Source organism: Charadrius vociferus, unplaced genomic scaffold (assembly GCF_000708025.1).
Source record: "Charadrius vociferus isolate BGI_N301 unplaced genomic scaffold, ASM70802v2 scaffold134, whole genome shotgun sequence".
Taxonomy (NCBI): domain Eukaryota; kingdom Metazoa; phylum Chordata; class Aves; order Charadriiformes; family Charadriidae; genus Charadrius; species Charadrius vociferus.
Window position 1 is genome coordinate 438,176 of NW_009648333.1, and position 12,417 is coordinate 450,592.

Consider the following 12,417-nt stretch of genomic DNA (forward strand, 5'->3'; position numbering starts at 1 on the left):
AGGCCCAGGTGGGGGCGGGGGGGGGGACGTGGCCTCACACGTCCCCCTGTAACTCACCCCTCTGGTCAGCCGGAGCCTGAGGCCGCAGAGTGTGTCTTCAATTACATTTTTTATTATTTTTTTTAAATGGTTGCAAGTAAATCCCTGTTTATTTAGGTTACTTTAATACAGAACTTCCTTTATCCCACTGCAGGCTTACTCACCTTCAGGTGGATGCTTTTAAAGCCTCACTCATTTCAATCATGTTACCTCGTTTCCCGAACAGTATGGTTCTGAGGTATGTGGTGGTCAGTGAGAGAAGCTGACTACTTTCAGGGGGACATCAAAGAAGTTCTCATCAGTTTGGGGGAAATACACAGCGGTGTTTGCAGGGCGGCATCAGCACAGCTTTTGCTGTGTCTGTGTCTGAGTTGGTGGACGTCAGCCAGATAGGTTTTAATGGTTGTGTCGTCATCGTCGTCCTACTTGGGATGATGTTGCAGGTTGGATGCTTGTGAAATATTAATGCGAATGTGTAACTCCTGAAGCTGGTGTTTTAGAAATCTGGACGTGTTCACAGAGGGAAAAATCAAGAGGGTAATTTTTTGGAAGGTACTGATGACTTAAGGAAAACGTGTTTAGGGTAGCAGTAGTTGACGTGCTTTCAAATTAAGTGTGCTAACAGCATTGTTGCCATGCAGCTTGAACTAGCCCCTAGAAAAATGTAAGGGCCTTGTTTTACAGCTGCCTTCAGAGCCCAGGCTTATTTCCCCAAGCTATTGCACGGCAAATACAGAATTCCATGTAAACTAAGAGAAATTTCTAGGTGGATACCTTTATACCAAAGCTAGAAAATCTAGACCATGTAACCAGCTGATATTGTGGGAACAAAGAAGTCTTTATTTGAAAGTGCTGTTTAAAGGCTTCAAGACCCTTTCCCTTTGCTTTATGTAGGAAAAAAGAAACATTAACTTATATAGGTTTTGGGGGAGATCTGTGCTAAATTTTCTTACTGTAAAGGTTGGATCTAATGAGCACGTTTTTCACTATTCCTGTTTGTTTAGTCTGTACATTGAAGGGCCCAGTACAGAATGTTGAAGATAAATAATATTATAACATAGCATTTAAGCTGCCTAAAGCTTCCCAGAAATATGACCACAATCCTTATGAAACTAAAATTAGGGAATTTTAAAATTACAATATGGAAGAGTTTGATATTTCTTCTTTTTCCTGCCATTAGCAAGCTACATACGAGCGGTATACTGATACAGCAGTATGTATAAAATTGCTATTTACAAAATATACTAACTTCCCTGTCTTGAATGCAAAATTTCAGCATTACTAAATGGTTGTCTAAGTTGTAAGTAAAGTTTTTTGTGAATGTTTGTACATTCAAAGGCAGGCAAACTATGGTGTCAGTACCACTAAGCATGAAAATGTATGGAGTGAGATGGTGAATGGAAGTATAACTAAATACTACAAATCACAGATGAGGAAAAAATGGTTCTTTTCCCTATGAGATTTGTCTACTAAAAGGATTAGTAAACCTTGTTTCTTTTTTTAAAAAAAAAAAACAAAACAAAACCAACATTTTAATGGATGGTGATGCTAAATCTGTTATTTAGAAGTTTTAAGTCCTTCTCTGAAGGCAAAGTGGCTCATGTTATTTGCACTTAAATTGTTCTTGGTTTGATACTTTCAGCTACACCTGAACATGAAGGGCAGCCCCGGTGTTTTCCTTGCAGATGCAGTATGAGCGCAAATGCATGGAGGAGGGGGCAGGCACACTTGATAAAAGTACATAGGAAGTTTGTTCTCTGTCTTTTTGTACTCCCCTTTGGGCTGAAATAGAGTGGTGGAACCAGAAATGTTTTTAAAAGGGAGCAGCTGGATAGCAATTAATTGCTTCTGCATTTGAAGTATGTATTGGAAGCAACAAATTTCACTTCTAAATATCAGAGAAGAAAGCATTCTGAAAAGTGTGTTTATCATTGCCATGTATAAGGATCTATGGATCCTTGCTATTGATGCGGCTACATGTACTTTTCATATGCTTAGCACTTTTCCGTTTCCTTGCCTTAATTGGCATTTCTGGGAAGTCACTAAAATGTGGACTTTAGATCTTATCTTGCTGTCTGGTTTACAGATAAGAATGAAGGTTTTTAATTTTTTAAAATTGAATCTGGGGCTTCTTGCCTATTTTGAAAAAGCATTTAAAGTCTTTTCACACTTGAGCAACAGAAGCATTTTTGCTCAGCTTGCTTTATTATTTTTAGTTTTATTATAGGCCCCACACATTAACTTAAGAAGTGGGCTATTGTGTATTTAAGAGAGATCCTTGTAACTTTATATCTCTTTGTTGTTTGTTTCATCTATTTAATTCAAATATTAATTTCTTTGTCAGGAGTGGTCTCCAAAGTATGATTTAAATAAAACTTATAACCTTTGGGTGTACATGTAGAATTTTCCCTTTTCTTGCATCTTGAGGAAAGCAGGATGACTGTTGGAGCCCTCAACATAAGAAGGACAGGGACCTGTTGGGAGTGAGTCCAGGGGAGGGCCATGAAGATGATCAGAGGCCTCGAGCACCTCTGCTGTGAAGACAGGCTGAGAGAGTTGGGGTTGTTCAGCCTGCAGAAGAGAAGGCTGTGGGGGGACCTTATAGGGGCCTTCCAGTACCTAAAGGGGGCCTACAGGAAAGATAGGGAGGGACTATTTTATCAGGGAATGTAGTGATAGGATGAGGGGTAATGGTTTTAAATGTGAAGAGGGTAGATTTAGATTAGATATTAGCAAGAAAGTATTTACTCTGGGGGTGGTGAGAGTCTGGAACAGGTTGCCCAGGGAAGCTGTGGATGCCCCATCCCTGGAGGTGTTTAAGGCCAGGTTGGATGGGGCTTTGAGTAACGTGGTCTGGTGGAAGGTGTCCCTTCATGGCAGGGGGGTTGGAACTAGGTGATCTTTAAGGTCCCTTCCCACCCAAACCATTCTGTGATTCTGTGGGGAAAAAGCTGTAAAATTCTCAGTTAGATGAGGTACTGCATCTTTAACAAGGATGAAGCTGTTAAGGTAGTCTACATAGTAAGTTGGTTGGTTAAATATGTGTTAAGAGTACTGTACTATACTTGTATTAAAAATCTAAAATGAGTAAGGAGTACATTAAATCAGATCATACTCCAAAAGTATGACATCAGTTGCTCAACTTTATCTCTTTTCTTGTTCTGTCATTTCATTAATCTGTTATCTTGTTGGTTTTATGGGCTGAAATTCTAAAACCATAAGATATTTTGAACAAAAGTATGAGGCTGCAGCATTATGGAGAAACCAACCAATAGGTGGAGGGAGAATAATATTCCACTTTTGATAAGTGGGAGAGGGCTTTGGTGAAGGTTAGCTGGTATTATTTCAGAATAGTTACTGAAATGCAGCAGTGGGTAGCTAAATCCTTACCTGCTCTCTGTTTATAAGCAGCTATCTTATGAGAGGAAGAATCTGTCTGGCATTTAGCAATGAACAGAAACATGATGAAAAATCTTGTGGTCACTTAAAGACTGGTGCTGAGAAGTGGTTGTAGTTCATCAGGTATGTTAAACAATGTGTGACTTGTTTTCATATTTTAATAGAGCATCAGAGCTACACTTTAAATAAATTATATTAGGCTAATATTGAAGGATTCAATGTTTAATTGGCCATCCAGTTTCCTTTATCATGTAGAAATGTAAGGTATTTTCTGGCCATTTGTAAGTCAGAGGCTAATAGATACCTTACAGTGAAACCACTGCTCTGGTACTGAAGGTAACACATTAGGAAACATAGCTTCCTCCTAGCAAGAATAGAGTTGCTGGTATCTCTACCACAAAATATTCTTCTCTTATGAATGTCAAGAGGCAGGGGTTTATCTGCATGGGAGGCAAACCCAGATAGAGCTGAGAATAAATTAAACTTGACTGCAGTTATGGAATATGAATATCTGCATGAGCAGATATCGGAAGCAGCAGTTAAAATTTGTAACTTGCTTGAATCCAAAGTAGCGTCCAAGCTGAGACAGTAGGTTAATAGCAAAAGTTGAAGTACTTCATTTCCAAGAAGGAAGTAGATATTTGTTTTGGAGTCCATTATGTGTTTTTGTGATTTACAGGAGAAAGGGGGAAGGGAAAGGCAGTGGTAGTCTGCCATACCATGTCCCTTCATAGATGTTTAGAGTTCTAGTGAGTAGCTCTGGTGTTTGCTTTTGTCATTGCCTGTAGTGGTCTTGTGGTTTGTGACAGTTCATAGTAAGATGCTAAGTGGCATCTCTGAAATTTTCTTGCTATTTGGAAAAGCCATAAGCACTTAATCTTCAGGCTCAGAAAAACAACATTACTTTGGTTTGTTTACATTTGGGCAGTCTTGGGTGCTCAAAAGTTGAATTCGCCAAGATGGAAACTTATAGTAGTAATTGTGCTTTAGTGTTACTAGAAGGGCCTGTTGGAAATTTTGGATGCTTGTTTTTCTTCCCATTTATCATGTAGAACCAATGCAGATACGTAAGAACGAGCTGTATTCTATTATGGCTCCTGAATCAGCAACAGATATTTTTTGAACAGCATTCATTTTCTGCTTAACTTTTGATTTGTAAGAATAGTCTCATTGAAGTCAGTAGAGGTTTAGTGAGTGCAGTGGGACTGTTTGTGTGAATAAAGCTAGAACATGCCTAATTAATTAAAAGGTGTAAAGATGAGAACTTTTAAACTGACGTTATTATAATGGTACCGATCTCTGTTCAGCCTCTCAGAAGGCTTGCCTATGATAAAGTGGTGGTGGCGTGCCAGTATGTTGGAGTGAAGGATACAATGCAAAGGGATCTTAGGCTGGAGAAACAAACGGGCTGATAGGAACCTTTTGAAGGTAAGTACCAAGTTTTGCATCAGGGAGGAAATAACCCATACATCAGTACATACAGATTGAGTACTGGAGACTGAGTGGAAACAAAGCAGGCTAGCTTTGTTGAAAAAGACCTGCGTACCTAGTGGAGAGCAAGTTGAACATGATTAAGCAGTGCTCCTGTGGCGAAGAAGCCCAACCACATGCTGGGTTGCATTAGCAAGAATGTAGCCAGTGGGTTGCAAGAAGTGATTCTTCCCCTCTATTCCGTGCTTATGAGACCATATCTGGTATACTGTGTCTAGTTTTGGGCTTTCCAGTGTAGGACATTGATACATTGGAATGAGCCCAGCAGAACACCATCAAGGTGGTTAAGGGGCTGGAGCACCATGATGTGTAAGGAGGGGGTGAGAAAACTGACATTATTGAGAGAACTGTTCAAAGGAATATCTTCCTGTCATCCACAAATACCTGATGGGAGGCTCTGGAGAAGAGCCAGACTTGTCTAAGCAGTGCACAGGGATAGGATGAGAGGCAACAGACACAAGGTGGAACATGGGAAATTCTGACTAGACACTGGGGGGAGGAAATTACCATGATAGTAGTCAAACATTTAAGCAGATTGACTAAGGAGATGGTGGAATCTCTGTCCTTAGAGACCTGTGAAACTCAACTAGACAAGTTCTTAAGCAACCTGCTGTCTTTGGACCTGCTTTGAGCAGGAGGTGGGACTAGAGGCTATCCAGATGTCTCTTCCTACATGAGTCTGTATTTCTAGTCTAAGTTTGTTTTTTAATTACAGTGTTTTTTCTGTTTGTGAAAGAAAACATACAGACGGAGGCTCTGTCACTCACCTGGTAAAACTTGCCCCTGTAAACAAATTGAAGAATTTTAAAATAGACTTTTTAGTTCAGAAGTTTCCACTATAGTAAGACAATAATGAATCCTCTTCAAATCAGAGGCTGTGTTTTTCTGGTAGATGCAAAGCTGTCAGGGTTTTTAGGTTGAACAAGTTCTGGGTTGGAACCCTGAAGGTCGAACAGATGTGAGATGCATAACATTTCTTTAAGCTGCATTCTTCTGAAATGTGAAGATCATCTTAACTTCAGAATAATGGTTTGTGAGATCCTTTGTACATTGCCAAAAATAATTTTGTCTACTGTGTATTTCAAGCCATGCCTGTGATTTTAGGCAAAGCAAGGTTTAGACCTGTTTCCTACAACTGTATAAAAAGGATACTGAAATGCCATTACTGTGCATCTTTGGTTTTCTTGATTCTGTCTGTGCTGTGTTTGGTTATACTTCCAGTTTGTGCTGGAAAATAATGCAGAATGGATCTGTAGATCTTTACTTTCAAAGGAGTTTGTAAGTCACTTTTTCGGTAACTAAAGAATAGTTGACTCAACAAAGTGCGTTTACTAGGATGTTTTAAGAAAACTACTTATTATTCTACTTCTAATGTGATCTTTCTGAATTATTAGTTTTACGCCTGTTTATCTGAACTATGTAGCTGTTTTTCAAGTTCTATGGCTATAATACCATAGCACTCGTCAGGTCAGTATTACGTAGATAAACACTAATATTATGAATATTACTTAAATCGATGATTCAAAATACTTAACATATAATGTTAGTGGTCATTTGACCAGACCTATGAGTTGGCCAAGTATTGGTAGTGGGAATATTTGCGCAGGGAAGGCAGGATCTATCCTCATTTCTGTGTTCAGCTAATGGCATTTTTTCATGTTAATGTGTGTCTAGTTGAGTCCAAATTTCTAGTGAATGGTCTAGATATCATTTGGCAGAATCCTTAAGATTTTGGGAGTAAGTGGAAAACAGGAAAAAAACCCCCTTGGTCTCCATTGGAGTCAGGCTTATTTGGTCGTCTTTAGTAATTTCTTAAAAACCTGAGGAAAGAGAGCAGTCACTGGTTACAGGACTGGGTTAGTCAGTTTAGGATTAGGGGTTAGGCCGCAGCTATCAGCTGGTACCCTCTGACCACATCTCTTTGTGGACCTAAAGGATAGTAGGAATTAGCCAATCCTTTAACCTTCCCAGTCTCCCATTCATTCTTCTGTGCTTGTTTCCAGGAGTTTGGCTTTAATAGGAAAGAAGTGTACGAGTTCTAAGGTTAGTTCACTTTACTCAGTATGGAATTTAAATAAAGTTAACGTTTAATCATGGTAAATTTGTGTAACTATAAACTGCAAGAAAGTGCTGGTTAGCAGTCCGATCTTGAGTTGTCTAATGGTCTTTCAGTTGCATTAAACTTGTTAAACTAGTGCAAGTACTTAGCGTAGTTCTTAAATTATTTATCTGTTCAACAGTTTATAGCTTGTTTAATAATCCCAGTAAGGATTCTTGTCATTACTATACTTCATCACTTTTACACCAGTAATTGCTGCTGGTAACAATGCTTTTGGTTAAACTTTATCATTAATATGCAGACTATCTTTTTGTCTCTGACAAACTAGGTAAAACTGGCTGCAATTTAGATAAGGAAAATATGCAATTTGGTTCTTTTATGCCAAAGAGTGTGAATTCTGAGAAATAGTATTTTATAAGGCACTCTAGGGATGTAGTCCACTTTTTCACTCCCAACTTATCTAGCATTTTCCCTTCAGATTATATCAGTGTTAATGCTTGTAATATTTGAATTGGGAGCACCTGAATATGCTTGCCACGAGTATTTCATAAAATGGTATCTGCATATTAAATAAAGTACCTCTGTGACCAGCAAAAATAACCTTGTTTGAGGACCAGATCTGCGTCTGTTATTCTGGTATGTTGTAACAGAACTGTATTAAGGCCATGGATTGCTCCTCTCTAGTCTTTGAGCGATGTTGTGAATATCCCTGCCCACAGAAGAGGCTTTATTCAACACGTATGCTTTAGTTGACACTATAAAATTCAGTCAGTCATATGGTATAACTCCAATTTGGCTATGCTTGTGTCAAAGAGAGCTGAGCTCATACTGTGTATCATTCTTCTGTTGGAATGTTAATAGGGGTTATCCTGTCTACCTTTGTCTGGTGTCACAAGACACATAGGAAACTAATTTGTGTTCATTATTTCATCATTTCTATTCATTATTAGCCAGTAAGATCAACAGTTCATTGGGAAAGGAATGACTAATGATTGTATAAATCTTGTTACTTCTGAAAATCAAGCTTTGAGGTGACATGCCTTCAGATTCTAAAATATATTTGTGCAGTGTTTTATGAAGGGGAGAAAAAGCCCCAAACCCACAAATGCATTAGTCTGTGTTTTGCTTAGATAGTTTAGTTCAAGCCAAATATATATCGCTTTTTATTTTTAGCTGGAAGTGAACCACGCGAAAGTTTTTTTAAGTTTTTGCTGTATTAGGATGTGTTCGAGTACAGGAGGCTACTGTGAAATAGGGTGCCATATACAAATGGAAATCACGGTAGCTGTGTTGGCTGTTCTGGAACCTCTTAGAGCCTTCATGATGTTTGGGTAAGCCCTTCCACTTTGGAATAAGGGTGCCCATATGGGAAGCTGGTACAGAAGAACTGTTCTGAACTATTTCTACATGTCTTCAAACTGTGGGACTGCGAGTGAATTAGCATACTCGATTTAAAATGAGCTGAATCCTGTGATTCCTTTGTATGTGGAATTACTAGCAAACTAAGTAGGGTAGGTAGACTTATAGAACTGACTGCAGAGTCTGCCTCAAATGGGTTTGTGTGCTCATAGAACGACTAATTCATACAGTTCAAACCGATTATTAAAGCCTACTTTATCTGCAGGGTTGTTCAGTTGTTTTGCATCAAAGACAGAACTGTGCATAAAAAGATAAGGAAAATGCATCTAGCATTCCTGCAAAATTGCTTGTTCATTGAGGCTTTCCCAAACTGAATTATCCAAAACAGGAATCCCTTGCACTGTGCCCATTCTGATGTTTAGTATCTCAGTAGCACTCAGGTTTGGGCAACTCCCGCCCGTGATTAATGCTCCTAGGTACTGTAAATATCTTGCGTAGTTAAACATAGACATAGCTATGACTGTGTAGGGGCCCTTACACGAGTTATGGGAGTATAAGTATGCTGTTATGTACACAGCTCTCGTGGCATAGCTTTACCAGTTTAACCACACTGTCCCTTAGAGAGACAAGCAATGATTGTATAACTGCACTTAGGGCTTATGCCAGCATAGCTGTGTCAGTTACACCTCTGCGTGCCCGTGACTGATGCAACCATTTTGTCAGAAATAGTTTAGACAGGCACTACTGCTGAAGTTTCAAAATTCTTTTAAGTTGTCCTAAGGCAATGCCAAGAAGCAGTGTCACATTCCTCCTGCAGCTCGGTCTCCTCTTCCCACTTTAGTGCTCCTTCTCTTACTTGCAGTGTTCGTGGTGAATCAAATCAGGGAGTTGGGTTAAAATGAGAGAACTTTCTTACTAAGATAGTTTTAATTCAGATGTTTCCTGTGCAGTTGTACGAACACTTGCACAAAATCTTGCCCCCTCCTTTACGTTTGTTCTACCAGGACCACAGGAGGAAAGTAGGACCTTGGCAGCTGTTAGACAGCCTAAGTTGCTGTGGAAGTACAGTCTTCTCTTATGTTTTTTGGTAGAGTGATGTTTTAACAGCTGAACGTTAGCAAGAATAGGTATTTAGATACCTTAAATGAAAATAGTTTTACTAAAACTTGGTGATGATCCAGGTCTAACTCCTGCAGAATGAAGAGGGTTTTAATATTTGATATGTTTTGGACAGGGAAAAAAATCCATCTTATTATTGTTCTTTTATGTAAACACATGTAAAAATACAGAATTTTAAGGTTGGCACAGGTTTAGTCTCTTGTTAAGACATTTTATTAAAGAATCTTATCAAGATGCATTTAATAAGGAAAACTGTAAATATGAAAGTTCTAGTCTGTGTCTATTACCAGTACTGCAGAATTCAGTGTTCATATTTGTAGCTCTTTAACTATATTTAAATACAAGTTATGTGTTAGTAACATAGCATATTGATCAGTAAATGAAAAAAATTAGTGTGCAAAAATAACCCCATATTCTTACTAAAATAGGCATAACTAGAAAATACATGTGACTACAGTGAGATGAAATAGAATGTGAAATGTGGAAAAACTTCAAGACTGAAATTGATAGTAAGGTCAAAGAACACGAGTGTTTTAAGAAAATGCATTTCTTTGTATTGACCTTTCCTTATCTAGGAAAACTGCTCTTTAATGTGCTTTAGACAGACTTGTTTCCTCTCTTTTCCTTGCCCTGCCCCAAACATTTGATTGCCTCACAAATGAGCATGGCTCTGTGCTTTGAAGGTCAGGGAGAGCTCCCTCTCTGAGAATGCAAATGTGATCTGCTGATCTCAGTGTATACTTCATAGCCATGACTGTGGTAATTATGTGACATTTCTGCTTCTCTTCTTCATAATGACAAGCTTCAGTTTTTTAGGGCTCTGGGGATGCACTTGATTCTGGCTTTTAAACTGGAGTGAGTCTGAAGGAATACTTCCAAAGTATTGAACTATTCCCTCTTGCTTTGGTAGCTCTTTGTGACTAGGGGGAAAAAAAGAGTCAACAATGTCACAGACCTCAGTATTTGTGAAGTTGAATTTGCCGTGTTGCTGCAGGGCAGTGCCTCGCACTTCGCTTCCTAGGAGAGTGATAGATCCTGCCTTTTTGCCATTTTCCTATTTCTTGCAAAAGAGTGAGCTAAGTGGAGGCAATGTATTTATCCCGAGCTACTCTGTGCTAACAATCTGTGGTAGCAAAGGGTTAAGAAGGTAGAGTGTTGGTTTGACAAGAAGTAAGGCCAGGGAGGTGAGAGGAGAGAGGGGCTGGTGGTTCACTTAGAAGCTCACCTCTTTGTCTGCTGTTAGCATCTTCCCTTTCTGGTACACCAGTGAAGTGGACAGAGCTGAATCAGTTGGACTAAGTTGAGAGAGTTAATGGTATTGTAGCAAAAGGGTATAAGAAAATAACCTGGCACTTGCGGCAAAACAAGATTACTTTGAATATTTATCCACAAGTTTGCAAGGGGTTGGTAAATAGGATAAGAGTGAACTTGGTTTTTTTTTTAAGTTACTAGTTTAAATAATTGTTTAATGGAGTAAACTGCTACTGAAAGGTTGGAGTTTTCTGCTCAAAACTTATGTTGACTCAGAGTGCTCACAGCCTTTTGCAAAAGTAGCATTATATGGATTTCATTATGGTAGTTAATCAGATGATCTTTTTCTATAACTCTGTTGGGATATGTTCATGCTGGATTTTGGTGTAGAGTAGGACTGTTGTGGTAGAAAATAAAAGGGGGTGGGGGGAGGTAAGAAGAGTTTTATGAGACACTAGCAAATTTATAGTACCATAGATTAATTTTGCTAGGATGGCTTCAGACTAGGGTGAAGTATTTCTTACTTCATTTGGCTTATTAAATATTGATCCTAATAATGTCAATACAAAATGTTTGGATGTTCAAAAGTACCTACTTCTTCACATTTGTAAATTGTAGAGAAGTAACTAAATTTTTATTAGATTTTAGGTTGGTTAAAAAGTGCTTATTGTCAGTTTACCTCAGAGGAATCAAACAATAATTTTAAAATTCTGTCTGAAAGAAAGATAAATAAAAATAATTTTTTGTTGGTGCAATTGGGAAATAATTAGTGATGGAAAACATTTTGTTTTAAATGCACACCCTCTCTTGCAAGCTAGTGGACTTTGTCCTTGTTGAGAAAACTCTGGAGAAATTTTTCTGATTCCATCTTTGCTGAAATCTTGGCATCTATATTCTTTAACGTTTTGTCACTTAAAACTTTTCCTTAATGTGTAAGTTGCTGGTCTTAAAGCACTAAATGATTGCAGAGTATTAATAATTAGCTGCTTTTATTGCAACTTGACTTGTTTATCTGTACGCATCTTTATATGTGCATCTTTGCAGGTTATTCCTGCATTTTTTGGTTAAACCTACCAGTATCCATCCATACATCACCAGCTCTGATAATAGGTATTTTTATGCTGATTACTTGAACTTTACTTCTTTTCTGATAGCCTATTTGTCAAAATAACTGTCAAATTCAGAGGCTTTTTGGAAAGTGTAAAAAATTCCCATGCACTTGTAATTCCTACTTCTAAAAAAAAAAAAATAAAATCATTTTTTCAACTTTAACTCTTCAGGAAGTAGACTTATCTCAAGATCAAACTTGGAATAATTTTTTTTTTTTTTGTAAATGTAGTAAGTAGTAATTTGGATGTGGGAAAGAAATGTTTAGAACAGTGCAATTTTCATAATATTGTCTTATTGTGCTCCTGTGATGTTGGTATGTTATAGTTTTGTCTTGGCTCTCTGTTTACTTTTTATCTTCTGTGAAGGAAAACTTAGATATTTAAGAGTGGAGGTACTGGACTAGTAAAGAGGATAATAGGCCATGAATAACACAGAAATAATAAGTAATTCTGGATTATTATTTTTTTTAAGAGGAGGCAGGCAAAGACAAGTCAAAATATTGTCAATCAATAGCGACTGTAATAAATGTGACTGAGTGTCCAGTCTTCAGGAGATGCTCACAGAATGATTCTTCATGAAGGATTGATTCT